Source organism: Urocitellus parryii, unplaced genomic scaffold (genome assembly GCF_045843805.1).
Source record: "Urocitellus parryii isolate mUroPar1 unplaced genomic scaffold, mUroPar1.hap1 Scaffold_310, whole genome shotgun sequence".
Lineage (NCBI taxonomy): Eukaryota > Metazoa > Chordata > Mammalia > Rodentia > Sciuridae > Urocitellus > Urocitellus parryii.
The window spans coordinates 180,001-204,318 of NW_027552861.1; the positions used below are offsets into that span (position 1 = coordinate 180,001).

At 49.0% G+C, this 24,318-nt stretch overlaps 1 pseudogene; it reads left to right on the forward strand.

Moving 5' to 3' along the window:
* Window positions 1-17,020: 17,020 nt before the first annotated feature.
* On the forward strand, window positions 17,021-22,803 carry LOC144251929 (leucine-rich repeats and immunoglobulin-like domains protein 1; annotated as a pseudogene).
* The last annotated feature ends 1,515 nt before the right edge of the window (window positions 22,804-24,318 follow it).

Consider the following 24,318-nt stretch of genomic DNA (forward strand, 5'->3'; position numbering starts at 1 on the left):
TTTTGAGAAGGGGTGTCCCTCTATTGCTCACCTGTGGTGGTGTTATCACATGGGGTGAGGGGGGTGTCCTTCCCCTTCCCTCTCCTGTCTCTCTATTTGCTGGTTAAAGCTCGAGGTCTCTGGAGGTTGCCTGAGTACTCCCAGGACCTCACTTTCTCTTGTGAGTAGCTGAGGTGGTGGTTGCTGGACACTGTCTCACCATTCTGATCTTTCACTACTCTTACTGTTCTCTTCCAGGACCTTTGGATCGACTTCCTTCTTCCAAGGATGGTGGAATGATGACAAAGGTGATGGTATTGGAGATTTGGGACTCCCCCCCCCCCCCCCCCGGGGTGGTGGTGGTGGTGGTGGTGGTGGTGGTGGTGGTTGTTTTTCCTCCTGGATGGCTGTCAAACCTGCAGCAGCACACACATCGGTCCATCTCGAAGTGGAGAATCTCTAAAGGATCTTCAGGGAAAGCGTGGACAAGGAGGATTCAGTCCCGGGAGACACGAGATGGGAAATCCCCCCCCCCCCAATTTCTTCTGGAAAATACCTAATACCAATAAAGGCAGGACAAAATGCAGCACAGGCTGGCTGGCTGAGGTTTATATATCGCCGAGTAGGTCTACAGGTAAAATTGGATCCCAGAGCAACTGTGCAGTTACTCAGGGTCCTTCCCTTTCCCAGCCGTCCGTCCGTGTCCCCTATCGGACCCAAGCTGCTCCCTCCCCTAAGGCTTTCTCAGTTGGCTAATCCTCCACACTTAGGAGTGGTGAAGGTGGGACACACGTTTTAGGCTTGCTTGGCTTCTTCAGTCGGATCTCATCTTGCCACCGGGTCAGAAACACAAGCATATACACTTGGATGTTTCCACCCTGTGGAACTTGGGAGTTCACAGTGAGTGGTCTGCGGTCTCAAAAGGGCAGCCTCGTTGGTTGCAGTCACTGAACGCTAGGTGGCGCAAAGCTACCGTCATTTTGCAAGACCTGCCTGAGTTCCATTTCCAGTTTCGATATCATCTATCTACATGTATAGACATAGATAGATAGATAGACAGACAGACTTAGATATCTATATCTATATCCATATACAGATCACTAAGCTGCAAGCCGCCGCGTCATGTCTTCCTCTCTTCCCTCAGCCTACTGAGTCCCTGGAAAGACAGATGGGCAAGGGCCTCAGTGCCCGCTCTGTTGTTCCCCCGCCCCGCCCCCCCCCCCCACACACACAGTAAAGTCCTGGAAGCACTGGGCGGTGGGGGGGACATACCGCTGGTATCTGATCACTTTCCTTAGCCTTTAACATGCCCCACCTAGGAGATAGCTTCTGTGCCTCTGCCCGACCCTTGGAATTTGAACTATAATCCTACACTTCCCCCATCCCACTCACTCCAATTCCCCAGCAGTAGTCGCTCCCAAGGCTGTCACCACTAGAGGTCCAAGGTAAACACCTTCCCTCCCCCACCCCTGAGAGTTATGAGGGAGGGCCTGGATGAGGTTAAGAGAGAAACAAACCAAAACAGTGATGTTTCCCGTTTGTGTGTGTGTGTGTGTGTGTGTGTGTGTGTGTCTGTGTGTGTGTGTGTGTCTGTGTGTGTCTCCAGTGTGTACCTGTCTGCGCACCAAACCCAAGCAGGATGGATTCGGGCCTGGGGGAAGGAGAGGGAGGCCCTTCCTGGGTTTACTTTCTGGGGAAGAAGAGACAAAGGAAAAAAGGTGAGGGTGTTGCCCAGCAATCAAGACCGTTTGTGGACCAATGCCCAAGGCCCTGCCCTGGGTTTCTTCCCCAGCCTAGCATCACAAAAGAAACAAAAGTAGTGAACAAAGAGAGACTCAAACAACCCAAACAGGCAAGGAAATCTCATCTCAAAGTGCCCATGGGAAAGGGGAAAAAAAGAATAAAGAAAAACAAACAAACAAAAAAAAAGATGCCTCCCGTGCTGGGCTGGACAGCGTTAGAGCGCTCGCCTAGCATATTCGAGGCCCTGGGTTCGATCCTCAGCTCCAGAGAAAAAGAAATTAATAACACAAACGCATTCTTTACAACTAGGCCAAATAAATAAATAAAAGAAATCAAGACACTAGAAGAGACCTTGCCCACACAGAAAAAGGGCAGGGCGGGGTGGGGTGGGGGGGTGGGGGGGGGGAGATCGACATGGAAATCACTCTACCCTTGGCATTCCAATAGCCGAATACATCTCCCCATACTCATGTCAGGGTTTCCTTGGTGGGGATGGAACCGGAAACCAGCCCCTCCCTCACGCAGGCTCATCATGGACCCTGGAAAACTGGGGACTGAACACACAGTTTGCCACTGAGCTAAACCAACATCCCCTTTTTATAAAGATATTTTTATACATTTTTGGTAAATCCATTGATTTATGAGTTGAACCCAGAAGCACTCACTTGACCACTGACTGAGCCACATCCTCATATTCAATTTATCTATCTATCTATTTGTTTGTTTTCTTGCTTGCTTGCTTGCTTGCTTGCTTGCTTGCTTGCTTGCTTGTTCTTGTTCTAGTTAAAGCTTGGTCCCGGGGTTTCAAAAACTGACTTCCAGACCACTCGCGTATAAAGGAATCAAGCCTTTATGAAAGCACAACTAGCGGCGACTGACCAGAAGAACATACAGCTGTTCCCCTGACCAGCCTCAAACAATTGCAAGGGTGCTCCTTAGAAGCCTGAAACCGGCAAAAGGGACGTTTTGGAGGGAGGGGGCGTCTAGCTAATGCAAGCAAGCCAAGTTACAGAAGCTGGAGAGTGAAGTCAGGCGGAGGGACGCTCAGCCAATCACAATCAGCCTAGCCACTCCAGTGACAGAAGCATAGCCCCGTTAGGGGCTAGTTACAGAAACAACGTCCCCTGTCCTTAAAGTTTTCTATAGCAAAAGGAAAAGAACATCTTGCCCCAGTCATGACCCTTCTACTCGGCCTGGTTGTTTTACAGAATGGAGACAGTAAAACAAAACAGAGTCCCATTTGCTTTTACTATCACAAATTTTCTTTTGGAGACAGGGGTCTCTCGAGGTTACTTTCGCCATGAGCTTACAATCCTTCTCTCAACCTCCTCCTGATCCTCTTGGGGGGTGGGGGGTGGGGGACAGACATGAACCCCCAACCCATGCCTGGCTAAGCCTTGCATTTTATTTTTTTTCCCCTTTAATTTTTTGAGTTGTAGATGGATGGACACAATATCTTTACCTTATTGGCTTGTTTGTCCCTTTGTTTTTGGTTCTGTGGTGCTCAGGATCAGGATCGAATCCACCGCTCCACACCTCCCAGGCCAGTGCTCTACTGCCGAGCTAAAACCCTAGCCCAAGCTTTGCATTCTAGAATGCATACATTTCCTTCTGCGCTGAAGGAACACAGACACATTTATTGTACAACAAGCCCAGAGATCTTCACATCACAGTTGCCTAGAAGTCCTACATACAGTCGTTGACCTTTGACTTTGGAAGCCACGTTCAGAATCTATGACTCTGGGGCTGGAGATGTGGCTCAGCGGTAGTGCGCTCGCCTGGCATGCGTGCGGCCCGGGTTCGATCCTCAGCACCACATACCAACAAAGATGTTGTGTCTGCCGAGAACTAAAAAATAAATATTAAAAATTCTCTCTCTCTATCTCTCTCTCTCTCTCCTCTCTCACTCTCTCTTAAAAAAAAAAAAAAAAAAAAAAAAAAAAAAGAATCTATGACTCTGGCCAGATAACTGCCACGATGTGGTTTTTGCTCACCAACAGTTGGACCTAGGTGAACAGCTTGGACACAAGTGGACAAATACTCTTATGCATTCAGGACACAGTGCCACTCGCCTGCTACAGGAGTGTTCTTTCAACAAACGATCACAAAACAAACCCTTACTTATCCAATCAAAACTAACAGATGTGAAAACTGGTCATTAATGGCACAGATCTTTTTATTTATTTATTTTTTATTTTTTAGAGAGAGTGTGAGAGTGAGAGAGAGAGAGAGAGAGAGAGAGAGATAGAGAGAGAGAGAGATTTTTAATATCTATCTATCTATCATCTATCTATCTATCTATGTATTTACTTCGTTAGTTAGTTAGTTAGTTAGTTACTTAGTTAGTTAGTTTTCGGCGGACACAACATCTTTGTTGGTATGTGGTGCTGAGGATGGAACCCGGGCCGCACGCATGCCAGGCGAGCGTGCTACCGCTTGAGCCACATCCCCAGCCCCAAGCACAGATCTTTTTTTTTTTTTTTTTTTTTTTTTTTTTTTTTTTTTAAATCTGAATGTTACACCGAATTCAAGTGTTAGAACTTCCACATGTGTCACTGACTACGGGATAAGTTTAGAGCTTCGGTACAATACAATAAAATACAATAAATAAAAAGGGCATTAATTGGTGACCTCTCGTGTAGGAAACCTATATGTCTTTAAGTGTACCAACTTTTGAATAATAAAAAAATCTCTCACACACAGCATACTACTCTAGTCCCCAGATGTGCACACATCTCCAGTGGCAGAGATGTGGGGTGATTCAGGAGAATCACAAGACTAAGCCCAGCCTCAGCAACTTATGGAGCCCTGCGGTAAAGAGAGAGAGAGAGAGAGAGAGAGAGAGAGAGAGAGAGAGGTGTAGGTGTTGGGGGGTGTTGCTCAGAGGCAAAGCATCTCAGAAGGAAGAGGGGGAATTTATTATAATAAGAAAACATAAGAACTGAACCTTTACAGCAGCAAAACTCTGACGACTCTGCTGACACTCTGTTGTTTTAACGCATCCGAGGCCTAGCAAGGTTATCACACAGAAAAAGTGATTTTCTGGATGGAAATTCTAAATATTTGTTAGCCAATGGGCAGATATCCCACCCTGAAAGTCAATGTAGCTTCACCTGTGATTAGGGAGGGGGAAGGAAGGGAAAAGAGAAAGGAAAAAGGATATGGGTTTTAACATGAGCCTCAGTGGCTGAGCAGTGAGACTTATACTCAAAGCATATCAAGTGGACCCCTGTTACATTTTCTGACCCCCACCACCACCTCCCCCCACCCCTTTCCTTGATTTGACACTTGGGAGAAAATTTTTTTTTTTTTTTTTTTTTTAATATTTATTTTTTTAGTTCTCGGCGGACACAACATCTTTGTTGGTATGCGGTGCTGAGGATCGAACCCGGGCCGCACGCATGCCAGGCGAGCGCGCTACCGCTTGAGCCACATCCCCAGCCCGAAAATTTTTTTAAAAAGACAAAAAAGGACAAACAACAGCAGCAACAACCACAACAGAAACAACAACCACCTTACCGAATTTCTGAATTTACATGAGTGAATTACTCTTCTTGATTCTCAGTAACATAGTTTATACTTTTCATGGTTTTTGGCTTGTTTGTTTGTGTGTAATTTAAAAAAATCAGAAGAAATTATTGGTATTCATTGCATATAGAGTGACCCATGTTAGCTTATCTCTCAGTTGCAAAGAAGGGGGGGGGGCGCAAGGGGGGGGAGGGGTTGGTGTTGGTGATGGTGGCAAAAAGCAACCTGGAACCTGCTTTACCTAGGCTACTGGTTTGATAAAGTCTTCCTTGCATGGATGTGTTGTAGGGACAAATGAGGCAAGGCACCGACCGAACAGAGCGGGAAACGGTTTTATTTGGCTGCCGCCAGGTTCAGAGGACACGGCTTTTGCTGTAATGAATTAATCCCCTGAACCCCGACTTCAGGTAGTTTCAGAGTTTTATACCGAGCATGTAAGGGGAGGGGCTCAGAAATTCATGGTCTGCAGAAGTTCACATAAAAGCAGCTTTTTCTCTCACTGTTCTGGGCATGTTAACCCACCCTTCGAGGACAACACCTGAGAAGGGGAGAGCTTCTTCCCCCCTGTCTAGTCTCTCCCTGCCAGCTGTAACCATGGAGTCCAGTTGGTAACTTCTCGTATCTTAAAAATGTAGACCTCTGGGTGAAGTCCAGCTCAAGGCCAGAGGCCTTGTTTGCACATTTCTTCAAAGTACTATTCTGGATATGTTTGTGAAAAACTAGTAAGGGGGTGTCCAGCACCTGGAGTGCTGGTGTCTTCTCGGCCAGTGGCCAAGTAAACAGGGCGACACGAAAATAGGAAGTTTATCCACCTTGAATTCTTTTGCAGAGACTCTTTTGCCGACAGACCTAAAACCAGTCTGGGTGAAGATTTCTGAAGAGGCCCAGTTAAGACTTTTCAGTGGAGAGAGGGGGGGGGGTGCCACTTCAGATGATGATGAATCGCAAAGACACATTGGACTGACCCAAACATATCACATATTTTAAGATTCTACTCATTCAGGGCAAAGAGTAAGCAGTTTTACCTAACAATAGTTTGGTTTCAAAAGGCTTTTTTTTTTTTTTTTAATCTAATCCCCTGCTTTTCCCTTAGAGCTCTTCTCTTTTCTCTTAGAAAACTCTACTCTTAGTCAGAGGTCCAAATCTCCATTCAAATGACACAGGAAAAAAAAAAAAATTCTCTCAAGCACTTGGACCCCTCCTGCCCCAAACAAAAAAGTTCTGGGTGATCAATGAATTTAAAAAGCAGGAAGAATGAATCATTAACAGAAATGAACATAACCACAGTTACTACTTTGTAAGAATTGGAAAGAATTAGCCAGGGCAGAGCTTCCAATTCAAACACTGTAATTATTAGACAACAAACAAACAGACAGACAGACAGACAGACAAACAAAAACCCTGAAGTACAGGAGACTCTCTCCTTCTCTCTCTATAACACATACACACACACACACACACACACACACACACACACACACACATTTCCCTCTCTTTCTCCACACCAAACTCTTTTTAATCACTGGATTTTCAGTTTCTCACTTAGTGGAGCACCCCTTTTCTTTAGGATCAATCTCCTCCTAGGTTTCTTTTTATACCAAAGGGTGTGTGTGTGTGTGGGGGGGGGGACAAGTTACACATGATCCAGGAGAAGGAGGCCAAAGCAATCAGGTTATTAAGGAACATCAGGAGAGAGAAATTAAATGCTGGTGGACACATTGAACAAATGCTCTGAAACAAGTGATATCCAAATTAACCTCTTAGTTTAGTTTTAAACCATAAATGCAGAGTTAGAGAGACAAACTGACCCTTAAAACAGATACGGGAAACCATACTGGAATCTGAAACAGGCTGGGAATTGTGAACAGCCTGGAGAGGCCATATTTTTCTTCCTTCAGGGGCAGTGGGAGAGACTTTGCACTGCCTGTTGTTATGTAAATTAGAACTGAGACCTGCCCCAAGCAAGCCCGGTTTAGTGTAAGAATCTTACTTCCCCGCCCTGATAACTGGCACCCCAGCCTGGCAGAAAACAAATTTTCCCTTGCAGACAAACTGGTAGGAACCCAAAGTGGCTGGAACCACCCCCCCCCCCAAAAAAAAAAAAAAAAAAAGAACAAAATGGCACAGAGAAGGAATAGTACAAGTACCTGCTTTATCTAGGCTACTGGTTTGATAAAGTTGACACTTTGTTGGGGGTATTTCAATCTCACCTTGACCCCTGACCTGCCCCTCTCAAGAGTTTGTGAAAGATGCAAACTGATTTTTACATGTTTCTGTCAATTCCTACATTGTCTGGATGGATCCAACCGTGGCCTATCAGTCTGCCTGAAATGAATCCTGGCAGTGGCCAACATGCCTGACCTCCAGATTACTTTTGTGGTGTTCAGAGAAGAGTTGTGGTGTGATTTCATGTTTTAGACTTTGTCGAGATTGGGTTTATGTTCCATTCTATGGTCAACTTTGGTAAACATTCCGTATTCACTTTAAAAGAAGGTCTGCTGGGGCTGGGGTTGTGGCTCAGTGGTAAAGCACTTGCCTTGCGTGTGTGAGGCCCTGGGTTCGATCCTCAGTACCACATAAAAATAAATATTAAAAGAAAAGGAAGAAGGTCTGCTGTGTAGTGGTGGCCTTGCAGTGTTCTGAACATGACCATTAGGTGTGGGTTGTTCGTGATGTGCTTCTGCTGTCCTTTGTTACTGTGATTATTTATTTATGGCCTATGTCATCAGCTGCTAAGGGATGAGTGTTCTCGTCTCTTTGCCATAATTGATTTATCCATCTTTTCTTTTAATTCTCTCTGGTTTTCATATAGGTATCTATTTATTTTTTTCTAAACATTTTTTTTTTAAGCTGTAGATGGACACAATGTCTTTATCTTTATTTATTTATTTCTATGTGGTGCTGAGGATTGAGCCCAGGGCCTCAGGAATGCAAGGCAAGCGCTCTACCACTGAGCTACAATCCCAACCCTCATGTAGGTATTCTGAGGTTATGGAATGACTTGCACACTACCTTAAGATTGTTTAATGCTTCCTCAAAGATCTGACTGTTTATCAATGTGCTATGTTCCTCCTACGCCTGGCAGTGATTGTCTTGTGTGTACCTTGAAGTCGTACTGAAAATAAATAAGTGACTGAGTACAGTGGCCTATGTCTGTCATCCCAGATGCTTCTCTCTCTCTCTCTCTCTCTCTCTCTCTCTCTCTCTCTCTCTCAGCTGAGGCAGGAGGATCCAGAGTTTAAAGCCACCCTCAGCAAAAGTGAGACACTAAGCAACTCAGTGAGACCCTGTCTCTAAGTAACATACTAGATAGGTAGGGCTAGGGGATGTGGCTCAGTAGTCAGTGAGTGCCCCTGAGTTCAATCCCTGTTTACAGGCCTCCTCCAATAAATAAACAAACAGATAAATAAATAAATAAATAAATAGATAGATAGATAGATAGATAGATAAATAAATAAGTTTATTTTGTCTATTTAGGTGATGATGATGATGATGATGATTTTAATGTGGTGCTGGGATTGAACCCTGTGCCTCATGCGTACTTGGTAAGTGCTGTACCACTGAGCCACAACACCAGAATGACAACACCGTGAAGTGCTCTTGCTCAGACTGTGGTCTCCTGTGTGGCTGGGGAGGGCAGGGGTTGGGTCCATTTAGGGCTGACAGATATTGTTGCCCTGCTACGTCTTAGATGAAACAGTGCGTAATATGTGCACACAGATAAAAATGAAGGTAGAGATGGCAAGCTTTCTCCAGCTTTATTTATCCCAGAGCATGTGGTGTTTCAGTCTAGGGCAACAGACCATGCTTTTTAGCCAAGGCAGCCTCTCTTAGAGCCCTGTTACAGCTTCTGATTACTAAGTACCTAAATGTAAAATTTGGCTCTGTGATATTGATAGATTAAAAAAAAAAAAAAAAAAAAAAAAAAGATAAAATGGCCAAACAGACAAAATAGAACTCCACAAGGAAGCATCCTTTTTCCTATTAGGATTAGTATTCTTTTTTTTTTTTTTTTTTTCTCCTGTTTCGTAGTATGTTGTCGGTGGACAGCACACCTTCTTTCGATTTGTTCCTTTTTGTATATGGCGTGCTAAGGCTCAGACTCTGTGCTAGGCCGGCCCTCTGCCACTGACCCAAAGACATAGACAGCCCCTAGACAAGAAAGGATTCTCAGAGGCTGGTCATCTTCCAATTTTTTTTTTTTTTTTTTTTTTTTGTACAGAAAAAGGAGGAAACACAAAGCCCAAAGACCAGCAGATCAAATTCCCAAGCAACCGATGTCAAACTGATTTTTACATGTTTCTGTCAATTCCTACATCGTCTGGATGGATCCAACCGTGGCCTATCAGTCTGCCTGTCTAATTGTGGCTTCACCGTGGTGGTTTCGGTTTTGAACTCCCACAGCGCCCGTGTCCCCCGCCGGATTCTCTAGGGGTGCTGGGCAGACTGCCGGCGCCTCCCGCTGCTGCGGGGGACCCTGGGGGAGGGGGAGAGGCGGCGGCTGGTGGCACGTGCCCGGGTGACTTTCTACGACCCCTGCGGAGCAGATCCCGCTGACACCGACCGACCGAGGTTCCGCGTCCCTTCAGCCTGATTTGGTTGACGGTTTTCGAGCTCCCCCTGGTGGCCGCTTTTATAGGAGCGTCTTAATCCAATTCTGAGAAGTATCTGTTCAGGTCCTTGGCCCATGGATTGATTGGATTTTTTGTTCGATTCTTTTTTTTTTTCTTTTTGCTTTCTGTCCCCCCCCCACCCCCGTTGTTGTTGTTGTTGTTGTTGTTGTTGTTGTTGTTGTTGTTTCGCTCTGGGGCAAGGGCCCACACTTTTTAGCCGAGGCAGCCGCTCTTAGAGCCCCGTTACAGCTTCTGATTACCAAGTGCCTAACGCCAGGACTTAAAACAAAATCCACAGGTGCGACAGGAAAAGGAGACACAGAGTCAGTGAGACCTGACACCCATGGGCGGGTCTGTCTTCTAAACCGCCTCCTTCCCCCAGGTCACCTGGGCTCCTCCTTCGCCCTCCCCTCTCCAGGGGCCCTGCCGGTCAGGCCACCTCTTCTCCTCTGAGGTCCGCGGCGCAGGCCACACTGCTGAGGCCACCGCATCCTGAACAGGACCCTGCAGATCAAACTCCACCCCCTGTGACCAGCAGCTCCGCCGAGGAGAGCCCTCAGGTGAGAACCGGGACCGCGGGGTCCGCGGTGGGCGCTGTGGGGACCGCCCCGGCGGCTCCAGGGGACCGGCAGCCCGGGACCGAGGCTCCAGGGAGGCGGCAGAGTCCTCCCGGGGCCCCCCTCGTGTGGGCACCTAGACCGGGGCCGCTCCCGGCAGCTCACCTTCTCCTGTCATGGACCCCGGGAGCAGGACCCGCCACCCGGAAACCACAGCCCCGCCTCTGGGCGCTACTTCCGGGCTCCTCCTCCTCCCAGCTCCCCGCGAGACGAGGCTCAAAGTTCCCGCCCTGGCACAGGCCCCGCCCCCGTCTCCCTGGCGACAGCCCCACCGCACTTCTGTGACCAACTCTGCATGCTGAGGGCGGGGCTCTTGGCGCCCCAACTGCCTGGCTGTCAGATAGGCTACTGACCTAACGTGAGACAGCTACTAACTAGCCTCCTCACCTGTCCCCAACTTCCTAGATGTGAGGCCTGTGGCTGCCCCTCTAGGCGTGGGACCCAGTGTACATGGCCCTGGATGCTGGGCTTTCCCATGGGAAATGCTCCTCAGCCAGAAGGATGGGACTGCTGCCCAAAAGGACAGAGCCCCTAAAAGGCGCCTGTCACTCCTCTTGCTTGCAAGGGGACGCTGTGACATAGGCCAGGTAGGGAGAGTGGTGGCCCAGAGCAAGGCCCAGACAGAGCGCTGGATGGGCATTGCTTGTAAAATGACTGCTGTGGGTCAGGACGCCAACAACCAATTGCCATCTGCCTTAATAGTCATTAGGAAAATATCGCTCACAACCATTTTTCTACCTCTATTATGTGACTGTATTCCATCCCCCATGAGTAAGGTCACAGGCACGTGTCGTTCTGTCTTGCTTCTGTCTCTTATCTGTGGATGGCCTCTGGCCTCATCATGCAGCCCTACTCAGAGTAGGGGATTGAGGGTCCAGGCAGATCCCTAGTTCCTTTTGACCTTTTTTGCCATTGGGCTGCCCCTGCTTCCTTGGACTCTACCTGGTCTTCTGGCCTGGGTCAGTGGATGTGAGGTTTGGAATCCCCCCTCTGTGGCAGGATCCCAGGCCCCTCAGCCACTTGAGGGCAGCACATCCTTCCCTAATTGTGTTGGGAGAGGGAGAATTCTCCCACTCATCCTCATCCTTGCTCATCCTGCATTTTGTCGCTTGACACCTGAGGACCTTTATTCATTGACTTAGTGGTTAGTAATGATGGTTGCTAAGACTAAGTGACTCTTTCAAGGTAGGGCTAGAGCATTGATCTTTGTAATTGATTTCATGGGACTTTCTCATGGAAATTGTGACTGATGTTGGTGTATGAGGGGGGAGAAATTGGCTTTTGGAAGTTGTCTCATGAATAGGAGACTCAGAAATGGACATCACAACTAATGACATCATCGCCTTGATGGATCAAACACTACAAGGAACCCTGGTAACCAGACACACACTTCACTAAGGAAGCCATCCCAGCTCACTTTGTTTCAGACTCTGGAGTGAGAAGGATGTTCTCCTGTGGCCCCTAGGAGTCTCCAGGGTAGATTGTGCAGCCTTTCCTTTGTGGGGGAAGACTGGGAGAGGATTCATGTTAGATGCTAGAGTCTCTGGCGATGATCCCAGAGAAACTCAAGAGTGAGTAGCACAGGGCAGGTAGGCCCAGCAGGCCCTTTTGTCTGAATGGCCCAGGACTCATTCTGTGTCTCTGTGTGTGTGTGTGTGTGTGTGTGTGTGTGTGTAAAATGATGTGAACTGTCCCATTGTGCTTTTACTTCACAGTATTGGAATAAGTCCTTTTCCTGTTTGCTACTATTTCCCATTTGAACCCATCATTTTTGATACCAGTGCAAAAATGAGCTAGATCAGAACATGGATGAGCCCTGCAGGGTAGAGACTCTTATTAAAGCTTATAAGCAGAACCAGCTCATGAATCAGCTTGTGCACATTGTTTGTGGCAGGAACTCAAATTTTAGCAGCACCTTTGGGTCCATCTACTCGGATTTCATCCCCACCCAGCAGGTCGTGGACCTGCTGTTCCCAAGGTAAGCACCATACCACCAAGCCCAAGTGTGCATCCCCCTCATGCCTGGGTCTTGGGGCTGCCATGTACCTCTCAGAGACCCAAATGCTTTGTAAAATCTAGGAAGATAGAGGACCACACACATAGGGAAGTGTGAACACCAAGTGGGATGAGTCCTGGAAGTGTCTGCCCCAATCTTGCAATGGGAGTGAAGTCCCCTTCTTGGGCCAACTAATCCATCCTGTGTCCATCTGCTCCTCACACACAGGGCATTGCTGCTCAATGGTGTGCTCTGAGCTCACTCCCAGGTGGACTCAGTGGGGCCTGGGGGTTATTTGGTGTGATGTTTTCTTCATGAAGAAAGAAGTTCTGTGCCAGGGGCATCTCATAACTCAGGCCTTGGGCAAAGCACGTTTGTGTTAATAAAAGACGTCAGGTTCCATAGTGGGACAGAGCTTCCTATATGAGATATAGCTGGACAGGGGCTTTAGAGATGGCAGCTCCCATGTCCAGAGAGATATGTGGGAATCATCAGTTTGGGCTCATTCACTGATGAACATAGAGAAAGCACCCAGTGTGTGAAGACACGTTTCCAGGCACATTACATAATTCAATGAAAAATGGGGTACAAATGACTGTCATTGTGTCCCTTTTAATGGGGGTCAGCCTGAAACTGCAGGTGCAAAGGGCTTGGGGTCAAGAGGGTGGGCTCCTGTTTCCAGAATAGGAACCTGCAAGGTGATTTGACTTGGGAAGGCTGAGAAAAGACTGTTCTCCCCAATTCTGTTTCCTGCATGCAGTGTAAGGTGTGGGGCTTCAACAGTAGGAGGGGTAAGGCAGGGAATTGTAAGTAGAGTCATGGTCCTCTGGGGAAGCTCTTGGGACAATGGATCCCACCACACTACACCTCCCTGTCCTCCCCCAGGGCCACAGAGATGTGGTCTGCACTCATGGGAAAAGAGAGGTCCACTGCTACTCAGGGGGACTCAGTGAGAGCTCACACAGAATGAGGTAGCATTGCAGCCGACACCAGGGGAGGAGGTGTCTCTTGAGCCCTGAGAAGAGTGGGCAGGAGGACAGACACTCCCGGAAGGTGCATTCCAGGTTGGAGAGCACGTAGCCAAGGGGAAGAAGAGTGTCAGGCCTGCCCAGAGGAGGGAAGAGCTGGTCAAACCATGGATCTAGCGCTCCTTCGTTGAAGGTTCTTTGCCTTGTGACCTGTCTTGTCCCTGCCTGTACAGCCACTGTGACTTGTCTGGGGTGGACTGGTGTGTGCAGAGCCAGGGAAGGTTCAGGAGTATAGGGTCGGAGGTTTGCTACTGGAGGCCGTGGCGAAGGAGAGGCCAGGGTTTTGCTGACTCTGCACCTGCCTCCCCACAGTGCCTTAACTTCCTTCTTGGTATTTGGGTGGTCTTGTACACTGAGGCTTTCCATCAGCCTCCAGGCTCTCTGATTCTCCAGATGCTGCTGCCATACATGCACCTGCTCCTGGGTGGCTTGAACATGGAGCACCAAGCATACCACCTGCTGTCCCAGATTGAAGATGGGAAGTCAAGCGAGGCAGAGCCTGAGTACCAGGCGGACTGGAGTGTGTATCTAAGGGTATGTGAGGAAAGGTCCGAGTGTTGTCCCACTGCGGGGAGTCTGCATGGATGGTGTTGGGCTGGGAAAAAGGATTAGGCTTTGTCCACTCAGGTGATGGCTGCTGTGTGTAAGAGGTCCTGTGTGGGCTCAGGGGCTGAGGTCTTCCTGGCAGACAGGGGTATTGTCTGTTTGTATGAAGCTCAGGGCAAGGCAGTCATATTGGCATCTTTTCTCCTCTAGCTACAAGCTCAGTTCCAATGAAGGCTCCTAAGCCAACCCCAGAGCTAGAGCCTTCTCCAGGAATGGCTCCGGTGCCCTGGGAAGGGGCAGCAACAGCATGTCATCCAGAGCTGGAGTCCAGGAGATCAGGTGTCTCCACTAGGTACTCCTCATGGCCCCTTACAACAAGTGGGTGGGAGGCAGCTGCCACATTCACGTCTTCCTGGAAAACCAAAGGACAACAAAGTATAAGAGCATCCTGGTGAGTCTTCGAGCAGGGGAGTCTCCTGGGAGCCCACATTGGGGAAGACCGAGTCCACTGCAAACATCTTGGACTAGGCATGTATTTTTGAATTAGAGCTGCTGTAAGGTCAATAAGGAGAGCAGAAAATGAGGAAGAGAGAGGCCAGAGCTTGACCTTAGAGGTGGGAGAGCAGCAGCATGCCAGGTCTGGGTGGGAGTCGGCCTGCATGTTTTGGGGTGTGTAGGCCCAAAGTGCAGAAGCTAGTGCTGAGTTCAGAGGAGGTCAGAGAAATAACTAGGGTACAGGCTGTCCTCTATTGGCCTTGGTATTGTTGATGAGTGTGTTGGACCTAGGAGGTTGGAGCAGAGGAGGTGGCAGTCATTTTTCTTGTGTGTGGGAGAGGATATGTTTCTGGTTAAGGGAAAGGAGCCTTCTTAGCATGATTTGATTAGGTAGCTGTGGGTTACAGAAAACTGGGAGCCTCATACAAGGCCACTAGTTTCAAAGTTTGCATGTAAATATATGGGGAGATAGAGGCTCTCTTGTAGAATATTTGTGGGTGTGGATTATCTGCAGTGGGCTCCAGGTGTCCAGCTACAGAGGAGCCATGTTCAAACACTGCCCCTGCTGGGTCTGTACCTTCTTATATCCCAGCACGCACTGAGACTCTAGAGGCCAGCAGCTCTCATGGCTATCATTAAAGAGTCACAAGCAAGCTCTGGTTTAGGTTTGTGCCTGATCTGCACACAAATGCAGCCATATCTCAGACCAGAGCAGGGATATAGGAGACCACTGGATCATTGCTCCCATCTTGATGGGACTAGAGTGTGTCTGTGCAAAGCCTGTTTGGTCCTTGTTCCCTTCTCCCTGTAGGGCATAGCAGGTTCAAGCAGAGTCTTGTACCAAGATTGGGCTAGAAGCACATAGGAAGGCCCCACATAGTCACATGAAGTTCTCAGGTGGCCGGGTAACAAGATGGTGCCCTTGTGTTGAGAGCTCAGTTGTCTCTGATTGTTCTTGAGCAAACTCCTTGTCTGATGAGCTTTCTCCAATCCTGCTCGGGTCACATGCCAGGACAGGGCTCTGACCATCACCCGCAGGGCTTTAGATGAACATTTGCTCTAGCAGGAGGATCCAGAAAACTTTGAGCTTCTGTATATTGGCTCAAGCACCAAAGTAAGTTGGACAATCAAATGGTGGGGTGCAATGAGTCACGGTGGGCTCAGGATAACTTGCAGCTCAAACAGTGTGCCTAGGAACAAAAAACAGGCAGGATGTTTTGGGCCTGGTGTACAAAACAAACTGCAACAATGGGGACATAAATCTGCAGGTTCTTAATGTTGCACCAGGAGCTGCTGGACCTTCCTAATGTGTGTCCTCGCCTCGACCTGATCAGGCATTGCAAAGTTAATGTCCATGAGGGGCAGATTAGAGAGGCTTCTGTGTGTTCTGTCAAAGTACAGACAACCAGAGGTGTTGATTTTGGCAGCCTATCATGCCTGAGACAAGTACATGAGAAAAGCAGTTCAATGAAGAATCATTCCTTTAGGCACCTGGTTTCCAACAACTTTCCCTTCATTGCAAACTGACTCCACTTAAGAGTAGAGGCCACATCTAGGGAGAAGTGTGTGGTGGAATAGAACTACTCATAGCTTAGTGAGCTGGTCTTGGATAGGAAAATAAGAAGGGGGAGGAAGAGGAGGGGAAGGAGAAGAAAATGGAAAATGAATTGAGGGAAGAGATGATGAATATGAACACAAAGAAGACTAGAAGAAGAAGAATTAGGAGAAGATGAGGAAGAACTAGAAGAAAAAACAAGAACTGGAAGAAAAAGAAAAAAAGGAGAAACAGAAGAAGAAAAAGAAGTATAACAATCAGCAGATTAAAAATGTGAATCACAATAATAATGAGGAGGAGGAAATGGAGATCGTAGGTAACTAAAAGAAAAAATATTGTTCCTGTGGTGGCCTTCTTCATGTGTGGGGCTTTCCAGGTTGTGGCCTGACAGGTCACATAGTGACACTGCTCTGATGGGGCTTTGGGAGGAGCTCCACCTGACGCCTCAATGGTTGCTAACTGCTGAGTTTCAAGGCTGTCACAGAAAGGGGTGGGGGCAGGTGGGACTTGGGGTAACTCACAACACCAGAGAGCTCCTATCTCTTTCTAAGAGGACTCCATTTTCTTGAGTCCACACCCAGTGGATCGTTGTGTTTGGTTTCTCAGAAATCAGCACAGTTGATCCTTTCCATTTTGTCAGAACTTTCATCATTTTAAGGGAGTTCAGATTTCTGGAAGTCCTGACATTCTGGAAGGCATCCTGCCAGAGTCCTTTGTGCAGCCACAACAAGTGTCACCTCTGTGTGCTGAGTGTGAGTGCCAGCAGTGCCGTGGGATGGGCCTCCCGTAGACTTCTGGAGGCTAGATGACTGAGCACGGTGGGCCCATTTCTAGTCCAGGGTGTGCTCATGGCCTCACCCGAGTGGGGTCTGGTGTCCCTGGTGAGGCTCTCACAGCGTCTGGCCCAGTTTTGTGCCAGCATGAGAGCAGCTGGCTCCTGTCTCCTCACGGTGGCCCTTTTCTCCCAAAATGACTTCCCAAAGCCACAGATCATCACCCACAGTGGGCAAGGACCTCCAGTTCACGTGCTCAGCCGTCAGCAGCAGCAACCCCCCAGACGTCTGCCTGGAAGAAAGACAATGAGCTTCTGGTCGACGCAGACACGGAGAACTTCTCCCACGAATGCGTATGCATGCAGGATGGGGAGTGATGGAGTACACCACCATCCTGCACCTCCCGCCTGCCACGTTGGGGCATCAGGGCCACTACCAGTGTCTTATCACCTACCACCTTGGCTCCGCCTACTCTCACAAGGCCCGGCTCACGGTGGACGGTATGGAAGTGCCCCTGTTGGTCTCTCCCAGGCACCTCATTCCGACTGCTGTCCACCTCAGAGAGGACGGAGGCAAGAGTGGAATTAGATCACACTGTTCCCTGGGTTTGGCCGGGAGAAAGCTCTGCAGATTAAAGCACCCTTCTTCCTTGGCTTTGGGTGACTTTTGGGATGTGAGGTGAGCAGCAGAGCTGAGCCTTGCACTTCTGTCTGTTGTGCTCCGGGAACCATGTGGTCCAGTTTCCAGGTTCTACACATACCCGGATCCTGGGGAAGCTGTGCCCTTGAATGGGTGGCAGAACTGTGGAGGCACAGGCCATCCTGGGCAGGGGCAGGTCCCCACCTCTCAAGACAGCAGAGACAGGACCGGTGTCTTGGAGGGTGGCACAAGGTCCTGTACTCAGGAACCAGCATGTCGGAGTGGATCTCTTCAGGGCTGCTGTTTGTGGAGGGGGACGGGAGGAGCATGAGTGGGCACTTGGCCTCACCATGGAACCTGGGGAGATTTTCCGATCATTAAAGTGCCAGTGACAGAGTTGACTCGCAGGTCATCAGAAGTGGTGGTGCTCAGTCAGCCCCACAGACACAGAGCAAACTTGACCTCACTCTGGCAGGGTGGCCTTGGTATATTCCAAGAGAGGCCCCACTGCCACCTCAAGACTCAGACCGCTAAGTGACTCCCTGCCAGGGAAGTTGTTATTTATACCAGGTAAAAGAGGTCCCAAGGTGCTTACCCACAGAGCCCCATCCCCAACCCTTTTCTATACTTTAGAGACAGGGTATCTCTGAGTTGCTTAGGGCCTTGCTGCATTGTTGGGGCTGGCTTTGAACATGATCCTCCTGCTTCAGCCTCCTGAGCCACTGGGATGAGAGGCATGTGCCACGTGCCTGGCTGACCAGAGCAGCTTGGTCAGGAATGGTGGTGACGCCTGCTGTGCAGCTGGACCCTGACTCTGGCATCCCACAGGCTGAGCCAGTGAGCCCTCAGACTGTGTGGCCCTCAAGCTGCCCCAGGGAGGCATGGACCTTCTCTCTGTGACTCCAGCTTCGTGAGCAGGTATTCCTGTTGCTGGCCTCTCTCCTGGTGGCTTGTGAATGCAGGAAAGCCTTAGGCCACAACTCCACCTGCATGACCCCTCACCCTATGAGGTGCAGGAGGCAGAATGTCAGCCACAGCCTGAGACTCTATCGCTAGCTGGAACGGAGAGGTTGAGGAAGTGCCGTGCCACTGTGGGGAGAGGCTGGCTCTTTCCCTGGGATGCTCATTGCTCTTTGTTGGCTGTAGCAGAGACCTGGGCTGGTGAAGGCACAGGGCGGGGAGGGAGCGAGCTGTGGCCCTCGCACACCGGGGGTCTCTTCCCCAGAGGCATTCCCTGCATTTGCAGCTAGCTATCCCCTAATCCCCTTTGTGTCTGTTTTCCAGTGCTGCCATCATTTACCAAAAGGCCCCACGACATCACCATCCGGAGAGGCACCTGGGCTCCCCTTGAGTGTGCTGCCACGGGCCATCCCAAACCCCAGATTGCCTGGCAGAAGGACAGAGGCTGAGACTTCCCTGCGATGAAAACACACTGATGTGGAAATGGGCATTTACAGCTGCACTGCCCAGAACTCAGCAGGCTCTGTGTCTGCGAATGTCACCCTGACTGTCTTAGGTTCCACCCCTGATGTATTCCGAGTGTGTGTGTGTGTGTGTGTGTGTGTAGGGGTCTTAAACAAAACCTAGGGCAAGCACTGTGGAGTTGCTCTTTGGAGCCTAGGAGTTATTGGAAGGTGTTTCTACTGTTTGAAATTTGGGGCTGATTTTAGGATTTTTCCTCTTTTTAAAGAAAAATATTTTTGGTACTGGGGATAGAACCAAGAGGCACTCAGCCACTGAACCACACCCCCAGCCATATTTTGTATTTTATTTAGAGACCTGGTCTCACTGAATTGCTTAGTGCCTCGGTTTCGCTGAGGCTGGCTTTGAACACATGACCCTCCTGGCCTCGGCCTACCAACCTGTAGGGATTACTGGCATGTGCCACCACATCTGGCCCTATCTCTTTAAAAATACTAAAGGCCAGTGCAATGCTAGAGCCTTGAGCAACTAGAGACCAGACAGCATGCAGGAGGGGTGTGGTCTTGGTCAAGAACAGGGACACAGGCCAGTTTGGGAACAGGAGCATCTTTGTGACCTGAGATCAGCCATCTGAAAATTTGCTGCTCTGACAGAAGCTCTCTGGTGGGATTGTGCCATGTCTAGAGAACGAAGCAGACCCACAGCACTGAGGCCCCAGAGTGAGTGTGAGCTCACTTGACCTCTGGCAGATACCCTGCCCTTGGTGGTACCCTTGGAAGACTGCATGGTGTCTGTTGAGGAGATGGTAGCCCTCCAGTGAAAAGTGGCCAGCAGCCCCTCACCCCAATCACCTGGCTCAAGGGTAACCGCTCACTGAGCCTCACCCACAGGCGCCACTTCACCCGGCAACCAGCTGCTGGTGGTCTAGAACATGGTGGTGGAGGATGCAGGCCCGTACACCTGAGAGATATCTAACATCCTGGGCACAGAGCACACTCACAGCCAGCTGAGCATCTTGCCCACACCTGGCTGCAGGAAGGAGGAGACCACCATGAGCGTGTGCACCATCGCCCTGGTGTGCAGCATCCTTCTGACGTCTCTGGTGTGGGTGTGCATCATCTACCAGGAAGGACGAGACCACCATGAGCGTCTTCACCATCGCCCTGGTGTGCAGCATCTTTCTGACGTCTGTGGTGTGGGTGTGCATCATCTACCAAATCAGGAAGAAGAGCGAGCAGCACAGCGTCACCAACACAGGTGAGCATGGTGGCATTTATTTTCAGGTCAGGAGAAGCCATGACAGTTGACACTAAAAAATATCAACAGGGCTGGGGATGTGGCCCAAGCCGTAGCGCGCTCGCCTGGCATGCATGCAGCCCGGGTTTGATCCTCAGCACCACATACAAACAAAGATATTGTGTCTGCAGAGAACTAAAAAATAAATATTAAAAAAATTCTCTCTCTCTCTCTTTAAAAAAATATTAACAAACTGCCTGCTGATATCCTCCTCATAAGTCCTGCGGCTTGCCACATGGTGGACTGTCCCTGAAACTCACAGTGCTCTGGTTTGTTAGTTCGGTCCCCTTCCTGTCTCTCTTCTCCATATTTGTGGTCCTCACATTGGTTTCCCTGCTTTCGACCTGGGCTCAGGTAAGTCTCAGGTCTGGGAGGGCCTTTCTCTTGCACCAGCTCCACCTGGTCTCTGAGCAGCTTCGATGGCTGTTTCCAGGGGATCCTGTTTGAGGCCTCACATTGAATATGCAAATGCATCTGTTGTCACTGCCACCCTGATATCTCATTGTCTTATCTCCTTTCAGATGAAACCTTTGTGCCACCAGTGTTCCAAGCTACCTCTCTTCTCAGGGGATCCTTTCTGACCAGCAAGAAGCTGTGGTCGGGACTGATGGTGGCCATCAGGCCAATGAGGACATCGAGAGTGACGGTAAGGCCTCTGTTACAGTGAGGTGGGGCTCTGGGTGACTGTCCCCCATGGGTAGAGATGGCCTCTAGCTCCTCCCAAGACGGGCGTCTGGCATTAGATGGGCAGCATCAAGTGACAAAGGTGGCTGCCCTGCCAAGGCCTCTGCTCTTTGGCTCAGCCCTGGTCTGTCAAATCCTGCAGAGGTTTTAACACCCTGTGTCCCAGGAAAGTCACCCCCTGGGATCAGTAGTGAGTGTCCCAGTCGGGATCAGGTAGGACTGCTGTAAGAACAGCTGCAAGGGACAAGCCAGGCCCCGAATCCCAGCCCTGCTTGCACAGTTGGCTGTTGGTGTCTGTGGGTTCAAGTACCTACACACTAGAAATATTCAGGGCAGAGAAGCTGCACGAACATGCAGCCTTCTTTTCCTCATCATTATTCCCTAAAATAGAGTCCAACAGCCATGTATATAGTTACATTTTACTAGTCATGATGATTAATCTAGAGGTGACTCACGTGGGATGACATAGGTAGGTCATGTGCAAATGGTGTGTCATTGTATACATGATGATTAATCTAGAGGTGACTCACGTGGGATGACATAGGTAGGTCATGTGCAAATGGTGTGTCATTGTATACAAGGGACTTGAGCATCCCTGGATTTGGGTATCTTCGTGGGGCTCTGGCCCTGGCCCCTCATGGATACCAAGGGATGAGAGTCCAAGGGCTGTACCCAGATATGCTCTGTATTCTGTGTCAGAGGGAGAGCACTCTACAGGGGCGCGGTTTTAGTGGGTGGAAGATCATGAGCACTTGCTGGGCTGAAGCCCGAGCCCATGAGAGCTGCTCCTCTAACATGGTTGTGGATGCTGAAGGACTGCTTGCTGGGAAGATGTTACTAGGAAACAGGCCCATTGCCAGCTCCACCCACCATTGATAGAAAGACTGCAGCAGCAGCTCTGCCCATTCTGTTCCTAAGGCTCATTGAGACATCCTAAGCAGTTTCTAAACCAGGGAGTCTGTTGCAGGTGTGTGTCTCAGAGATGGAGGCCTCTTCCCAGAGGTTGGTGTTCACAGCATCATGCGCAGGAAGCCCAAGCTCTGTGTCAGGTACAGTAAAGAGCCCTGGAACATGGACACAGAAAGCTACCGGGCACCTGGTCCACCTGAGATGGCTGGTGATGCTTTTATCAGAGTGCCCTTTTGAAATCAAAACCTGGGTTGACCTACTCACTAAATGAAGAGGGGAGATGCCTACATTTCCATCTAGTATTCTCTCTGAATTTACTATATAAACAGGAAGGTCTGGCCTGGTGCCCTTTTAATTCTAGAAGTGTCTCTTAGATACTATTTATGATACAGTAAATCTGAGCAAAAATTTTCCAGAATAATAAGCAACATAGGGAGATTTAGTATCTGTTCACCAGGGCTGTTTTGAGGTTAAACTTCTAGTTGTTCAGAAAACTCTTAACCCTGCATGGTACCTAATTCAACTGTTGGGGTTTGCTTTTGCTTTCTTCTTCATTTTTTGGCTGTGATCAAAGTACTATGACTACATTCTCTAAGTCCGAGATTAGCTTGATCTTACTCATGTGAGCATGGAAGACCCGTCTCCACTAACAGTGTGGCATGTCCCCAGACTTTTCCGTGAAGGTTTTGGTGGGGGAGCAGGACCTCACTTGGATGTGAGTGAGTGGCCTGTTCTGTGTGCGGGATGGAGATGAGCTGGCAGTGGTTCTGATCTGGCTCGCTCTCTCCTTCAGAGCCCAGCAGCTCTCTTGGGTGCAGTGACTGCAATGCTGACGTGGAGAGTTTCTCCAAGGAGCAGGCCTCCACTCTCAGCCCACATCCAGAGTCAGCACGCAGCCAAGTGCACTGCATGGCCAGGAGCCCAGACAGGGTGACCGAGGAGACTCTCCTCATCACCCTGGCAGTGGGCCCTGGGGACAGGTGGAGTGAATGTTGCTAATCCACCACACACCATGGGTCAGAACATTTAGGCTTTCTTCCTTTTCTTTCTTCATTTTTTGTTAAAAGCAAATGTGGTCTTATCCATGTTGCTGGATTGTTAGCTGAGGCTTTTTATTAAGGCAAAGGCTGCTGGTGTTGGTAGCTGTGCATTTTTTCAATAGTGACGTTTTAAGTTTTAATTCTGCCAATATAATATTACATTGGGGGATAAAAAAGATCAAGTTCTCACCCTTCAGGGCTATTTCTGCTGAGGAGCCAGAGCAGGCCTGTCCACACCCTTCCCTCACACAGACGGGACTAGGCATAGACTACATAAGATTCAGCCCTAGACCTGGGAGAGTTTTCACTTTTGAGCCCTGTAGCTAACCATCTTATGAGTGCCAATTCACTGAAAATTACATTGAAACAAATAAGGTCCTTAAAAAATCTCAAAGTACAGTTCTTTAGCCAAAAGGCTGAAGGGGAGATATTAGCCAAATGGCTACCTGTGTAAGATGTTCTATCAGAGGTTAACATTTTTCCAGAAGATAAGCACATTTAGAGTTTTGTCCTCAACAGTTAACTTATTAATGTCACTTTCACAAAATATGTGAATCTGCTGCTTCTGAGAGGCAATGTGAAACAGGAAGTATTACTTTTATGTACAGAGTTATTTGTCTATAGAAATTTTGGTACAATGTATATTGAAAATCATGTAAAATATTGGAGTGTCTAACAAATGGCATTGAAATGTCTTTAAGAAAGGCTGATTTATAACTGTTGAGCATATGGCTGGGCTCGTTCCTTCTTTTCCAGAGATTACCTTATCAATGCAGTCATTCTGCTTTTGATATTTTCCCCAATAGGGGGAAATTTAGGCAAGGCAGGATCCTGTACTATGGCTCCAGGGTAGACACGACAGTTAGATTCCTATGATTTCTCTCTGAATTTTTCTACACGTGCACTTCATTCGTAAAGCCATAAAATCCAAAGTGCAGTGACTTTTCCATCTCATCTTCTCTCATTCCAGCGATGACTCCACTAAGGAAGAGGAAGCATTGCTGTTTCCAGCACTGGTCCAGGCCACGTCTGAGCCCAAGGCAGAGCAGTGGAGTAGGGATCAGCCTCCCGAGGGACTGCACGCCCCTATTTAGCCACTGGAGCTGCAGATGCCCACTTCCTCTCTCACACCACATGGGTCACTGGACCATGTGTTGTTAGGTGCCACCTGAGGGCCATTGAACATAGCACCTGGTTAACAGGAAGAATGCCTGTCTGCACCTGCCGCAGGTGCTTCTTAAACAGAGCTCTAACCTTACCCCACAGGAACTGACCCCAGGGAGAAATGCCCACATGCACAGCTTCTGTGCCCCCGCCCCACTCCCCCCTCCCCCTTGTCATTCTTTTCAAATTGTGACAGTCTCTCTACAGCATCCACCACGGGGAGGTAGGAAATGACAGGTCACACACAGACCAAACGCGAGCTTTGCCAGGCTGGCTGTGGCACTGCCAGGC